Source organism: Doryrhamphus excisus, linkage group LG10 (assembly GCF_037039965.1).
Source record: "Doryrhamphus excisus strain RoL-2023G ecotype Guam linkage group LG10, RoL_Dexc_Guam_v1.1, whole genome shotgun sequence".
Classification (NCBI taxonomy): domain Eukaryota; kingdom Metazoa; phylum Chordata; class Actinopteri; order Syngnathiformes; family Syngnathidae; genus Doryrhamphus; species Doryrhamphus excisus.
Window position 1 is genome coordinate 8410820 of NC_136366.1, and position 16502 is coordinate 8427321.

Genomic DNA, 16502 nt, shown 5'->3' on the forward strand with positions numbered 1-16502 from the left:
GGGAGAGAGACGGCTCCATCATCTTAAAGGCGGAGGAGACATTTTTCTTTTCCCTGCTGCAGTTACATAAACAATATTCGCTAAAGTAAATCTACATGCTCTGTTCTGCACATGTACACACAGGCCACTTCATTAGGTACACTTAGTACAATCATCTAAAAATTCTGCCTTAACAGACATAATAATAGCTACTTTAGCTCGCAGTATTAGACAATACATTAGTATGTTTACTACTGCAGAATAATAAACTTTATTTTGGTCCTCTGGTGGAGCTGAATAAGCCAAGAGCTTCCAGTATGATGTGGTGGACTTCCACACCACAACAATAAATATATTCTTGCTGCTTTGTCAGACAATCAACCATATGTGCTAAGTTAAGTGTTCTACATGGACCACATGAACCTCTCGTTATTAGGATTTTAGTGGTGTGTTTACGTTCTGGTTTTTTCACGTCACCTACTATACCATACTGTACTGTTTTACAATATGGGATATGACATATACAAAATAAATAGTCATAGTGAACTATTAAAAACACAATTTGAGTCCCAGTCATGTCCTGTTCTTGTCAGAGTGCACGCTACTGATTGCAGAAACTGATGCTCGCCATAGTGTAGGGACATTTTCTGGTTCCATTTATGCGACCGGGAAGTCTAATAAGCATATAATTAGGACTAAATTCATATAATGGTACACATATACAGCTGGTATGGGTTCATTTGATCGTGTGAATACAATCGTCTAAACTTGGGTGTGCACAAACCAGCGTACCGAGACGGCTTGCAGGTCTGCTTGCAGAATAACCTATAACAGAGAAGATGGCATTTCAGTTTGCAATATTTGAGTTATGGGACAGCTAAGAGACCCAAGTTCAATTCCACCCTCGGCCATATCTGTGTGGAGTTTGCATGTTCTCCCTGTGCATGCGTGGGTTTTCTCCGGGTACTCCGGTTTCTTCCCACATTCCAAAAACATGCTAGGTTAATTGGTGACTCCAAATTGTCCATAGGTATGAATCTGAGTGTGAATGGTTGTTTGTCTATATGTGCCCTGTGATTGGCTGGCCATCAGTCCAGGGTGTACTCTTGAGGATAAGCGGTAGAAAATGAATGAATGAATATTTGAATTATGTTACGTAATATGCAATGAAAACTGCCCAATAAAGTCCTTACTTTATGAATTTTATGCATGTCTTCTTTACTGTACGGCCTTTGGTCCCACGACAAAAATAACAGAGTGAACCACATTAAGCCAACCACACCAAAGTGCACACCAGGTTTTTTTCTTTTTTTGGTCTGGACCAGGGTACCAAACCACAAGTATGAATACAGCTAATTGAATAGCAAATAGTATAATAATGTATATTTCATCCACTTGGTCACAGGGGTCACTCTTTCCTCCTCTCTCTCTCACACACACACACACACACACACACACACATTAAGCCACTTGACAGCATCAAAGGTGTTTGCAGCATTGTGCACACACAAGCACCAACAAGGATGTGGGTACGCATGCACCCTGCCCAAAGCAACAGCAGTATTGCCTTACTTGCGGTAGCTGTGGTCGCCGTCACACAAGACCAGCTACCGAGACGCCAGTGGGCTCAACGAGGCTTTCCATCACTGACAAAAAAAAAAAGGCCAGGCCCGGGCGGAATCACAAAGTACCAAAAAAAAAAAAAAAAGCCTGTGTCCATGACACATTGAAGTGGTCAGAAGCCAACATCAGAGGAAGCCTAAATATAAACGATGAGGTTGTGCAATCAAAGCCTCAAGTGTGTCTTTCATTTGCACAAACTGCCAACAGGGGAAAACGTGGCTTAGCAGTGCTGGGGAGGAATTCTTTGAAACAAAACAATAGGCTTGGATTTCTGTGCTAAATTAATCATTTTTATGTTGCTCAATAGTCAAAGATACTCTGACAGGAGCGCTCTGTTGTTTTTAAGGACCTACTGCATAAACATTAGTCAAAGATTCTCTCCATGTGAGAGATGCTCTGATGTTACCAAAAACCGACTGTAAAAATATCATTAAAAAATATTCTATGTGACAGAAGCACACTGCTGATTTTAAGTACCAACTACAAAAACACTAGTCAAAGATCCTCAATGTGACAGAAGCTCTCATATTGCAAAAACGTTAATCCAAGAGGCTCTATGTGACAGGGGCCATCTACCGTTTTTAAGGACTGACTGCAAAAACACTACTCTAAGATCCTTGATACCATTGAAGCACTCGGCTATTACTTGGGATCAACTCCAAAAATACCAGTCAAAGATCTTTCTCTTTGCCAAAGGAACACTGCTGTTTTTAAATACCAAGATCCTCTATTTGACAGGAATGCTCCGTTTTAAAGGGCGTGGTATAACTGCCCTGTTGTGATGTCACAGAGGTGAGGAATTCCTTATATGGGCGAGTCTGGAAGCCAGATAAGCTGTCTGCCCTCCCCCAAGATCTGCTACTCTGTTTACTTGCTAGCAATAGCTTGTACGGGAGTTCCTGATTCCTGATTCCACTTGGTCACATGACTTTCCCACCACAATTAGTGGCCACATTAGATGTTAGCGATGCTGTAGAAACGTTAACATGCTGACGCCACACCTTGTAGTAAACTCTTTTCTTTAGAAACGTCGGACTGTCTAGTCTCTACTTCCGGATCGGATTCGGAATCAACCGCATTCGTGTTTAAAGGACATATTGCAAAAACACGCGTCAAAGATGATTGACGTTGATGAAATCCGCGGTGAAAACAAAGTCTGTCCTCTTGAAATCTCTCATGTCGACAAAGCAGGCTAACCTGATCTCATCGTGTGTTCACTTCCTGGTGTCCCAGTAATGATTGTTAATGATGTCACCCGATCAGCACCAGAGGAAGTGTGCGGGTATGTGTGTCCTCATATGTGTGTGTGTGTGTGTGTGTGTATATTCATAGATGGGCAGATTGGGGGTCATTTCATGTTGGTGGGGTGCACAGGAAGCATGCAGGACAATGAAGTCCAGTGTCCGTCCATACAAACATAACTGTCCTCATCTTGTGTCTGAGTCCCGCCCCCCCTGTCTCCCCTTCCGTGCTTAATCCCCCAGCCCTCACCCATACTTGGAACTCCTCCGCCCCTCCTACGGCCACATCAGTTAGAGCATAGGGTCAAATGGAAATTACTGTTCAGCAGCCCCCCCCCCCTATAAACCCCCATTCAGCTCCTTCTTCAACACAACAAGATTTTAAACCAAGGGGGGGTGGAATCTTTTCTCCCAATCTGAAAGGCGGAAAAGGCTTTCTGACAACAAGTAGCTAATTGTAGAAAAAAGTTTACATGATGGTGACCTCTCTATTTGTCTCCTGGTAAACATCCATCTTCTAATTTTAATGCCACAGGCCGTGTACATGTATACTGACCACTTTGTGTATACATACCTACTTCAGCCTGTTCCCACGAGTTTGCACAGTGATAATAAATCTCGATAATTAGTGGTAATTATACATTTTTATTTTACTTATACTTAAGCTAATAAACCCCATTATTATTATTATTCATGCTGCTTTTTAAATTTTGCACAGCTAGTCAGCCGTGTTGTTGTGTGCGTTGTGTTTTTTGAGCGGTCACTAGCCAAGCTGCATGAGTGCTGCCAGAACTGGAGGAGCTGCGGTTCACTGAGCAAAAACCTGGTTTTAAAATGGAAAATGGACATTCCGAAGCAGAGCATGGCAGGTTTCCAGCTTGATAATAACCACAAAGTAAGATCATATCAAAAGTTGATCCATACCTGGATAAAATAAATCCACCTGGAGAAAGGGATTTATGGTTTTGGTTGTTTGAGTCATGATAAAATTAGCCACAAAATGTAAATGGTAGAGGCCTGTCTGTCAATGCTGAACATTTTCCGACATTTCCTGTGAACTGGGGATCCTAAACACAAAAAAAATGGCACAATGTGAGGTGCCAGTCAATTGTATTCACGGACCAGATTTGACTTGTGGGCCACCTGTTGAGTAGCCATGCCATAGATTCAACAATAATCATGGTTTTGTTGGACAACTACACCTACATATACAGTGTCAATCCACTGGAAGAAGCCCGGTGGGATACATTGTGGTGTTCTACAGCCAACAGATTTTAAAGTCAATATTTGACAATAAATCTATTTTATTTTAAATATTTTTTTTAATTTCTCCCTAAAAATTGTGCGAGCATGCATTGTGCACACCAATGCATACCTGGAATACAAAATAAATAAAAAAAAAAGGTATATTTATTCATATTTGTTTCATATTCAGCCTGTAAACAATAGCTTAAGATTACATTTCCACATTATAAATTGAAATGATGGTATTTATTCACTGTTTTCCTCAGAGGAGGCATGCATTTACATAGTAGTCTGCTTATGAATTAATAATGCACACTTGTCCAGCCTAAAAACATATAGCTCTTATTCCACTGTCTTTACACGTCAGTCCGCCAACCACCAGAAGCAGGACGCCAGAGAAGATAGCCGCGCCGTTAGCCTAAAAGCTGCATCCGCCTCACACAAACAACTCTTAACGATTTCCTTGTACACAAGCTGTGGCCAGACAAAGCATTAGAAAAGCTTTGCAGATAGCGCTAATGGAGCCGTGGTTGTTAATGGGCCAGCAGCACTCTGAGTGATAAATGATGCTTATCTTACTTTTTAAGCAGCAAAGGATTTGTCACACGTCTCCCTCGACCCATCCTTTGATGCAGCCACCGATAACACGCTAATGATCTTTGTGGCACGCTTACCGTGCTGTCACTTTTTTGTGATGACATGTTTTGGCATTGATCGGGGCTATGAAAGTCAAACGTCAACTAAACACGTGTCAAACATTGTCTATATGACAGAATCGTTACAATGCTTTTCAAGACATTCAAGACTACACACACGCAAGTCAAAGATCATCTATATCAGGGGGTGCCCAAAGTGCGGCCCGGGAGCCTGTAGAATTTAACAAGAAAAGTAAGTAAGTAATTGACAAGAATACAGTCACAAGAGAAAAAAGTTGTAGTCTAATATGAAAAAACATTACACTGCTTTTAAAGTCATTCTGCACACACACAAGTCAAAGATCATCTATATCAGGGGTGCTCAAAGTGTGGCCCGGGGGCTGTATTGGCCTACGGTATATTATAGAAGTCAAATTTAACAAGAAAAAAAAAGTAATTTGACAAGAATACATTCAAAATATTAAGAGAAAAAAGCTGTAGTCTAACATGAAAAAACACTACACTGCTTTTATAAAGACATTCTGCACACACTCAAGTCAAAGATCATCGATATCATGGGTGCTCAAAGTGCGGCACGGGAGCCATTTGCGGCCTGTAGAATTTAACAAGAAAAAAAAGTAATTGACAAGAATACAAACAAAATATTAAGAGAAAAAACCTGTAGTCTAACATGAAAAAACACTACACTGCTTTTACCCATTCTGCACACACTCAAGTCAAACATCACCTATATCAGGGGTGTTCAAAGTGCGGCCCGGGAGCCATTTGCGGCCTGTAGAATTTAACAAGAAAAAAAAGTAATTGACAAGAATACAGTCAAAATATTAAGAGAAAAAAGCTGTAGTCTAACATGGAAAAAACACTACACTGCTTTTAAAGACATTCTGCACACACAAAGTCAAAGATCATCTATATCAGGGGTGCTCAAAGTGTGGCCCAGGGGCTGTATTGGCCCACGGCATATTATAGAAGTCAAATTTAACAAGAAAAAAAAGTAATTTGACAAGAATACAGTCAAAATATTGAGAGAAAAAAGTTGTAGTCTGACATGAAAAAACCTTTTTTTACAGGAATAATGTCTTAATATTATGAGGAAACATCTAGAGCTCAGTGGAAAATGTTTGGGCACCCCCGGCGGGGATAGGAGCACGCTGCTGTTTCTAAGGATCTACTGCATCACCCCATGGTGTCTAAGGTCAACACGGCAGACAAAGGTAGGTCACGGCCCTTGTTGGAGCGTCCTTGTCTGGGGAGACAGACCGCGTCCCACTTGTCAGCCCTCCGTGGTTTGTCCCGGCCTAAATGGGTGTAATTACATGATGTTTGGATCCTAATTCAACGGGTGAAGGAGTGAGGGGTTGGGGGTGTGTAGGTTGAAGGGCCACGACCCCTGCACTTCCAAAACATGACCCGGGAATGTGGACGAGACGCCGGGAGTCTAGGCTTGTGACAATGGCGAGAGAGCGTGGTGACCCTGGCTAACGGGCCCCAGCTGATGTCCTCCCGGAGCACCCATCTGTTCCTTTCACCTCCATGGATCCCATATGGGGACTAGACAATGAAGCCAGGATTAAGATATCATTAGAGACCACGTGGACAGGTTGGACTTGTCCATTAGCGGGCTTTTTTACTACAGTATTTGAATAGTAGCAGATTAGAATAAACCCGAGAGTGAGGGACAATACTATAGAAAGTAAACAATGATACTTTAGGGCAGCGGTCTCAAACACGCGGCCCGCGGGCCAAATGTGGCCCGCAGGACACTAGTTTGAGGCCCTCGCCTTGATATGAAAGTTTAATGTTAATGCGGCCCGCGTAAGTTTGATATGGATGCTGTATGGTATCATGTACCCAGAAAAAATTATTACATTTGATTAATGTTCATGTTAAAGGTTAAATAACTGTTAATAGTTATCCTCCCTATCCGTGTGGAAGTGGTAAGTTTTTGGCTATTTAAGTTTAAAGGAAATAACTTGAAGGCAACCGTTTAGGTCGCTAGCTCTCTAGTTTGCGAGTTAGCATGTGTCTCAAGACCCTGCAGTTGCGCAATATGTTGTAAATAAAAAGAGTATAAATGTGAATATAGTCGTGTTTTGTCATGTCTACAGGGCTCTAATAATGCTTTGTTCATTTTAATCTGAAAAAAATAATTTGTCTACCCAGCAACTACGTATATGTGGTTTCTTAAGTTTTTATTATTTGCCGTTTTATTATTATTATTATAATATTTATTTATTTATTACTGATTGGTTGATTTTCTTTATTCTTGATATGTTTATTTATTTTTCATCTTATTTTGTGTAGAAAAATAAAAATTAAGATATTTGAGAACAGTGGAATGTTTTATCAGAGCTTTTCTTGTAGAAAATCGAAACCAAAGCAAAGTTTATTCATTTTTCTGTTTTTAATAAATGCATTTTTTTTTTTTGGATGCGGCCCAGTCTCGCCCAGACCCTAGCTCCAGTGGCCCCCAAGTGAATTGAGTTTACGGCGGTCGGGGTACATCTTATATTATTGTCTGAATAGCTGGCAGCACAGGTGAGCAGCAAGATAGCTGTGTCTTGCCATTGTCATGATCTGGGGCTGCATGAGTGCTGCACGAGTGCTGCAGGCACTAGGGAAAACCTCAATTCCTAAATGTACTGTGGCATTGTGACGCATGTTATGATTCAGTGAACTTCCTGTTTATGTTCTGTTTGTCAGCGGAGGGACGGAATTACTAATTTAATCTAATTAGAGACTTTAATCAATAATTTTAATGTCAATATCGCATTTTAATCACAATGAAAACATTTATCCAGCGAGATTTTTTATTTTTCAGGTGGGCTTACTCAACTTGGCTCCGATTGCTGTCATCTGGTCCACTCGACTTGCTAACCTTAGTTTGAACACAACTAGCTTCTTAAAAATGTGTTTCTGTCTGCAGCCGTGACTGCATCGTTCTCGTCAGAGCACACACTGTTGATTGCTAGTTGTTATTTGCCATTCTGGTTCGTAATGTGTTCATGCGCATAAAGAAAAACAAGTCTTGCACAGTCCAGACTGTCTCAAATACAAAGACCACGGCTCAGAGGATTCCTGCAAAATATCACAATGTAATACAAAGCATATAGCACACATCCATCAAAATAACATTTCCACGGGAAACCATACATCCTCATTAACCGGGGACTGGCCCGCAGAATTTACGCAATCCCCAGCTAATACGGTCATCTTTTGATCCCGGTCATTAACGCACCATTTGGACTATTTTTTATGTACTGTTTCATGTAGCACTCACTACCTTAGACCTTATTACCAGCCACATGATCAATATCCAGATACGAGAGAGTGTTTTTTAGTTAAGGCCAAACTTTTCCGTCAAAGCAGTAAAAGACATCCCGAAAATTTGCGGCAAATGAGTCACAGATGTGTGTGTTTGTAAAGATAAATTGAATTAAAGGGCAAGGGCCCAGACTGACTGTCCTCAGTGGCCTTCTAATCACGCTGTCCGTGATTTAACTGGCTTCAACAGGTAATGCCGTTTAAGGCAGAACCGAGGCAGGCAACAGGAAATGAAACACGGTCGCCTCAAACGTGGATTGTCGGAGTGGTTTGACTCACTCCCCTTCAAGTACCCCCACCCACTTTCTCCTACTTCAGGCCTGTCCGCACCCGCCGACTTAAAGAAAACCAATTAAGTCTCGCAGGAAAGTGTTCTGGATGGAATGCGCCGGATCGGCCGGCATCTATTGCGGCGTCAGAACGCTTGTGCCCGCGACAACAACACACATGACTCAGACTCAGATGGCTTCAAAACAGCACATGTACCTTCTCTAATTGAACTTTAATGCATCATAACGTTCCACTTGATTTGCTCGCTTCGCAACAGATTTTAGTAGGATTTAAGCCAGGAGTGGGAAAACCACGGCTTGGGGGCCACATGCGGCCCAACAAGCATTTGAATCTGGCCCGCCAGTTGCTTTCTAAGTATTTCAACTTTTAACATACAAACTAGCAACATGGGCGGCACGGCGGTTGAGTGGTTAGCGCGCAGACCTCACAGCTAGGAGACCAGGGTTCAATTCCACCCTCTGTGTGGAGTTTGCATGTTCTCCCGGTGCATGCATGGGTTTTCTCCGGGTACTCCGGTTTCCTCCCACATTCCAAAAACATGCTAGGTTAATTAGTGACTCCAGATTGTCCATAGGTATGAATGTGAGTGTGAATGGTTGTTTGTCTATATGTGCCCTGTGATTGGCTGGCCTCTCGCCCGAAGACAGCTGGGATAGGCTCCAGCACCCCCCACGACCCTCGTGAGGAAAAGCGGTAGAAAATGAATTAATGAATGAACTAGCAACATGACTTGGATGTCTTATTTAGTAAAAAAAAACAAAAAAAAAAACAAAACTGTAAAATTAAATTACATAGTTTGATGTGCTCTGATATTTTAAGTGCTCCTGAAAAAATGGACATGAGAACATACAGCTGATAAATTAAATTAAATTAAGATAAAATTAGACAAAAACATTCAAGGAAAATTATAAGCATAAAATAATGTGTATGTGTGTTAAATGTATGTTCTGAACCTCCCTGGACAAATTTGTTAACTCAATGCGGCCCACGAGTCAAAATATTTGCCCACCCCTGATTTAAGCGGTAGAAAATGAATGAATGACTAATATGAAAATATGTCATTAATCAAAAATACCTTATTTGTTGTGTTTTATCAGACAGAATTCAACCACAACATTTGAAATGAAAAAAATCAATGCAAACATAATATAATAATAACAAGTATACCTTGCTGCCTATGACACTCCACTCCTTATTTCGGGTACATTTCACTATCCAAGGTGATGGAATCAATGCACTGAAATTCACTGACTGATTTTTTATTGATTTTTTAATCTATTAGCCGATTTTCATTGATGTATCTTAACTAAACTGCAAGTGTTGTAAAGCGGCACCATTTGAGAAATGGCATCAACACTGCCAATATTTGTCCTTGTGCAGTGCCCACTCACACAGCTGAAGCCAAACACACCCCCCCCCCTTCGCCCTCTCTCTCCAGAAAGCCCTCATCAACGGGAAGGCCCTTCATAATTCACAATCAGCTAAGCCATTTTTCACCTTTGTCTAAAAATACAATGGAGGAGGTGGTGCGGGGTTGGGGAGGGAGTCTGAAAGATTACTCAAGAATTGCCGGAACAACAGGAACGAACTTGGACGAGCTAAAAATACAACGCAGCGTGTGAATAGGCTAGGGGGTGCGAGTGGAGGGAGAGGGGGGGACGCGCACGAGAGGACGCTGACAAAGCTTCGCTGACTTTCAAGTGCGGAGAACAATGGCGGCAGACACTTTCAGGGCGTTTGGCTGCACACTGTGGCGGCTGGATGGGCTGCGAAGCAGGATGTCAACTGCCGCCCCCGTGGAGACAAGTGGGGGGGGGGGTTATGATTTAGCACTATGTAGACCAAAGTATTGGGACCAGTGAGGAAAGTACAGTATCTCAGAAAAGTGAGTACATGCATCACATTTTCTGATTACTTCTCAAGGGATACTTTACAAAGTAGTCTTGTATATACTTTAGAGTAGTCAGTGTACAGATTGTATAGCAGGGTAGATTTGCTATCGACACACAGCCATTATTGTCTTAAAAAATAAAAGTGTCCTGCTAACAGTCAAGCATGTGATGTTAGCATCATCGTGGTCTGTGACTGCACAACTGCTGCTGGCACTGGGGAGCTACGGTTCAATAAGAGATAACATGAATTCCAACACAAGTGAGTTGCAAGATCAATTTGTGTCCTTTCTACAGTACAGTTTTACGCCCCCCCCCCCCCCCCCCGGATTATCTAACACCGAAGCTGTATTAGTTCTTATACTGGGAATCCTCTTGCACTCCTTCGTGATGACATCACTGGTGGATCTTGGACACCTTCCACACCTCCATCTTCCTTCCTTCCACTTGAGGATGCCCCACAGGTGATCAGTGGGGTTGAGGTCTTCAGGAGAGATTCTTGCCAACTTCTTCACCTTCACCCTCGCCCTCCTCAGCAAGTCACTTGTCACAGCTAGTCGGCACTCATGCAGCCCGGGACCATGACACTTCCACCAAGTTGTCGGCAAGACCTAATTATCTTGGACGATAATAGCTGTGTTTCGAGTGATATTCAGTGGATAGTAAATATATACTAGCTGTACACCGACTTTGTACATGTTCCTGAAAGACTACTAGCTTAGTTGCCGTCTTATTTACCAAGCCATCCAAATATAAACTCGTCCATGTCTCGGTAGTCGGAAGAATTAAGATAAAACTTATAATTGATTGATGAATTGATTAAGAAGTGCGGTGACTGAGCTTTATTTAAAAGTAAAAAAAGGCACACACAGTTGAGAAAGAGTCCCAAACATGAGAAGTGCAACATGAGATGCGCGCCTGCGACCTCTCATCTCATCGATTCAGACGTGGCGCTTCTGGACTTAATTACCCTCAATTTACCCCCAGCCATCACTTTTCCCCGTTGATCACCTTGTCCCTTCAAGTGGAGAAGAAAAAGAAGAAGAGGTGTATGTTTCCAAGGCCGGTGCGTTTGTGGTTTTCTGGGAATTTACAGGCCGCCTTGTCTGTAATCTGATGTCACTTCAGAAGTTGAGTCAATCAAGTATATTCCGCTTTGGCATGTGTGTGTGTGTGTGCTCGAGTTCTCCCTCTGCAGGAGGTTAAATGCTTACAAGGCACCACTCAGTCAGGCTGTCGCTTCCCACCCCCAACCGTGAGGCAACGTAGGAGCGCTTGATTGGGCAGTGAAGTCAATTAGCGTTCACACACGTGGTTCGGTATGCTGGTTTCGATTAGAAATTAATACATAATTAATACATTTGGGGGGTGCTGGAGCCTATCCCAGTTGTCTTTGGGTGAGAGGCAGGGTACACCCTGGACTGGTGGCCAGCCAATCACAGGGCACATATAGACAAACAACCATTCACACTCACATTCATACCTATGGACAATTTGGAGTCGGCAATTAACCTAGCATGTTTTTGGAATGTGGGAGGAAACCGGAGTACCCGGAGAAAACCCACGCATGCACGGGGAGAACATGCAAACTCCACACAGAGATGGCTGAGGGTGGAATTGAACCATTGTCTCCTCGCTGTGACGTCTGCGCGCTAACCACTCAACCGCCGTGCCGCCTTTTATCATCGTATCTTTCATAAAAAGCTTCTAAAATATACTTTCAAAGAGTTTTAACAGTGGTCCAAGTGAACCAAACCATGTGGTCCACTTGTTTGCTATGCAACAAGGTTTGAGATGTTGCGTTCAATACCATTGGCGTTATCACAGTGGCATAGTCGCATCAGCTAATATTTTAGCCACACTTCCAAGCCTCAATCAACGAGCTGCTGATTATGGAAGCGGAAGTGAGAAAATAGACACAAGAGCCCAAAAAGGCGAAGCACTCAACACCCGGAATGAAACAAGGCTGATTGCCTCATGGGACCTTCCCTTTTCCCAGGAATTAGACACGTCCACTCTCAACACTCACTTGCACGCACACATGCACAAAGGCCGGCCACTCCAACACGCTGCTTGCACTGTTTACCGTAATTAGCATCAGTTCATTTGCGGCCCCCTGACCCGGTGTGACCCTCTTGGAGGGATCTGGGTCAACGGGGACGGACGGACGGACGACAAGCTGTCCAGCGAGAGCGGAAGGTGGACGTCTGCTAGGCTGAGGGGAAAGTGTGTAAAGTACGCACCAGTGTCTGTTGGTGTGTGTGTGATGATGGATGACAAAAAGCTGCTTTGGCAGATGACAAAAGCCGGTGTCTGTTGTTTGTGTGTGTGTAGGTGTTTCAGCACACGTGTGTGTGTGTGTGTGTGTGTGCGTGCTCCTCATTGTGCTGGACTTCAGAGGCCCAAATGTCTCCTGCTTCCTCTCGGAGGCAGTGGGTTAAAAATAATGTGGTGTGCAGTGAGCGGCAGGGAGCAAGGCGCAGACAGCTAGGAGCCAGAGCCTCACGCTCATCCACCCACCCGGCCCCTCCACCTCCCACCAGGACCCACACAAACACACACACGCAAACACACACTAAAGCCATAGCAGCGAGGCTATATGGATTTGTGTTTTATGGACATCTCACTCAGTGACTTAATATCCCCATAAACGTTAGCCTACACAAACACAAATAGATGCTCATCCATTTGCCCACACTTCATTTCATGTCTTCCTTCCATAACATGAAAGAAAACACAGTCTATCAACTTTGTTTTTCCACCCGAACGTCCAATCAGAACGCTTTAGCCAGCTGTTGCTTGCAAAATCATTTCACTTGGGTGTACTTTTTAAAATGAATTTGCATATGAATATCAATGCCAATACACTAGCAAGGTCACAAGATTGGATCTACCTGTATACCTCACTATAGTTTGGTGCAAATACAAAAACATACATTTTAAATACAATGTATATAATATAATGTAGTGCTCATGCAAGGAACCATATTTGGTGACTTCAAGTCAAATCCGTCAAAAAGTCCAAATACATTATAAAGGTAATAATAAATTCACGTCATTACTCTCAGTCAATCAGTGAGCAAAAGTAATGAAAATAATGAAAAAGTTAAACATATAATCAAACACTAGTATATTATAATGATGTGGGGGTGTAGGTGGGGCTATGTGTCTGATTGATTGGGGCACCGTGTCAATTAGAATGGTAAATACACTGACGGACTACAACTCAAACCCTGTGGCCCTAAAAAAAACAGCAGGAACAAAAATAGCCTTTTATAAGTCCAATGGTCGTAAATAGTAATGGCAGTGACACAGCAATACTTTTATACTTCTTTGTGCACATCATCAGCTTTACAGGTGCCACGGCTGCTCAACAGGTGGATTGGGCTGTGGTAATCTTAGCTTAAAGCGCCCATGAGAGTGCTTTACTGTGAATATAAGACGCCCTTGAATATAAGGCAACTCCACTTTTTTCCTAAATCTGTTTTTAGGGAAATACTCTAAGACAAAATGAGTATGTGAATGTGAGCGATAGGAAGAAAAGCTGTGTCTGGCTTCTATAAATCAGTGGTCTTACTGTACATCCGTGTCAATACTGTACGTATGCAAGTGGACAACTGCCTGGCCATACATACAGCTCATTTGTTTCATAGTCTAATTATACAAGACAATTCTTGTTTAATGTTTTTTTTTTTATTTTATTTTGCAGGGTGCATCAATAAAAAGCATGTTTGTGCCTTTGGGATCACAAATAAAATATTTATCCATTCAATTGTGTTATTTGAATTTAGATAAGTTCATCATTTACTTTTTACATTTTGCGTATTACAGATGAGCCATTTGAACAAAACATCACCATGCTAGCATGCTAGCTTTGTAATATACAGTAGGTGACAAAGCAAATGAGAGTAATACCTTCTTAATTAAAAAAATAATAAATCTGTTAACCTAAAATGCCCCCCTCTGGCATATTTTATTTTTATTATTATTATAATATTATATTTATTATTTTAATATTTATTTAATTTTTTATGGACAACTTTTGTAACGATAAGTAAATTTTTTCCTATTTTTTGCACCCAAATAATATTTTGTATTGTGCATTTTACGATATACGTATTATAGTCGTTAGCTAGCTGGCATTGTGCGGGTGTTGTTCATGTGCATGGACATGCCTCGCCCTATCAAATGAACCATCCTTGTTGTCCTACAATGTTTACTTCAAGCAAACAAAAGAGAACACAAGGTGGCATTGAGACATTGACGGCAACGTCTTCACCCTTTGACCCCCACGCGACACGTGCCGGCAAGCCAGGAAGAAAGCAGCATGGCTGACTCACAGGTAATAGGCCTATCGCATACGGTATACCCCCCCCCCCCCCATCTCTGCCATAAACACACTCATCTTCCTTCTCCGCCCCTCCCTCCATTGCGTGAGGAAGCCAGGGCGGCTGCAGTCTTTCTCCGCCCCGAGATAAGACTGTCTCCAAGCGGCCTCACACACCTCCTGTCATCTGTCTGCTCTCCTTATCAGACGGCTGCCGCTGCCGCATGCTGGTGTTGATGCTCTAATTAAAGCCACCTTGTCATATCTGCGCCGCAGCGCCGCCACTCTCCAGCCGGGATGCTAACTTTGTCTTTGTTGCATTGTTCAGCGCTTTTGTTTTGCACTGTAAGGGAACTTGCTGTCCTGCACTGGGATGTCATACTGTACAGTACACAGTACACAGTACACAGTACACAGTATACCACGGTAGTCATTCTATTAGTGCAGCTCAGGTCTTGGCTTTCTTCACTTCCTTCAATCATGTTCACGTCGTAGAACAGCAATTAAATATGAGCATTAGGGATGATATTAATTAGGGTTCCATTCCTTCATGACATTTTTTTTCATTCCAGTTTGTAGGCTCTGCTTCTTCCTACTGTATCTTCAATCATTCATTCATTCATTTTCTACCGCTTTTCCTCACGAGGGTCGCGGGGGGTGCTGGAGCCTATCCCAGCTGTCTTCGGGCGAGAGGCGGGGTACACCCTGGACTGGTCACCAGCCAATCACAAGGCACATATAGACAAACAACCATTCACACTCACATTCATACCTATGGACAATTTGGAGTCGCCAATTTTTGGAATGTGGGAGGAAACCGGAGTACCCGGAGAAAACCCACACATGCACGGGGAGAACATGCAAACTCCACACAGAGATGGCCGAGGGTGGAATTGAACCCTGCTCTTCCTAGCTGTGAGGTCTGCGTGCTAACCACTCGGCCGCCGTGCAGCCCCATCTAGAATCATGCAATAGTAAACACTTGTTAAACATGTTAGTTTTATTTAGTGGAATGCCTGCGATAAAACCACCCTTGCCATTAAAGATTAATTGTTTTAAAATTGATATTAGTTTTCATTTTTTGGTTAAATAGGTAGGTTCCTACAGCTTTACGTTGTTATGCTTACTCTTCTGAGTTGAGTTGCTAATATTTCTAGAAGTTTTCTGTAATAAATTGTTGGCATTTTAGTGTAATTTACTCTGTTTATGAATCCTAACTATTACTATAACCCTCCTAATTCATATCCAATTTTGTGTTGTATTTTTTTTTCCCAGGAAAAATATATTAGGTTAGTCTAATTTTGCTTTTTTGAGTCCAATATTGGGCCCAACTGAGAAGTTTTCCAAAGAAGCTCATCTGAAGTTGAAAAGTGCTGCTACTACTTTGAGCGAATTTGGTCTTTCGACTTCATTATCTGTCAGTGACTTATATATTGCTATTGCAGGTCAGAGCCTCCTTAGAGCCGGGCTAAATAGCTGTAATGCTGGTGAAGTCCACACACAGCACTCAACATTTTTCCTTGCCCCCCCCCCCCTTATCTGATTAAAGTGTTTACAAAGTGGGAGTGCTGTAAAAACAGGTCCGGCAGATTATTTTTATTATATTCCTCTTACTAGGAACAAACCCGACCTTGTGTCTCTTGTTTTCCAAGCACTGTTTTCACACCTTTCTGGCTTTCTTATCAGCGCCTTTTGACCCCACAGTCATTCAACGATCCAATCAGGGAAGAAAAAGAATATATATAGTACACCCACACACACACACACACACACACACACACATCAATGCTTCGACGGAGTGACGCCGATCTTAACAAACAGGTTACGTGGGTGCCGGCAGCTTGTTTTGTCTCCATTGACTGTAACTCTGACATCAGCGTATGTGATAAGAGGAACCAGTTCCAAAGATACTCTAGCACCAAAAAAA

At 42.4% G+C, this 16502-nt stretch overlaps 1 protein-coding gene across 3 annotated transcripts in view; it reads right to left on the minus strand.

Moving 5' to 3' along the window:
* LOC131114699 (uncharacterized) overlaps positions 1–16502 on the minus strand; it is a 248959-nt gene that overhangs the window by 95555 nt on the left and 136902 nt on the right. Inside the window, exon 1 of one of the 3 annotated variants that reach the window (XM_078793988.1) lies at positions 1552–1641. The exons of the other annotated variants lie outside the window; for them this stretch is intronic. The gene's annotated coding sequence lies outside the window, so the exon portion shown is untranslated. Of the gene's footprint in view, positions 1–1551; positions 1642–16502 lie in introns of those variants that run through there. 3 annotated transcript variants of the gene reach the window in all.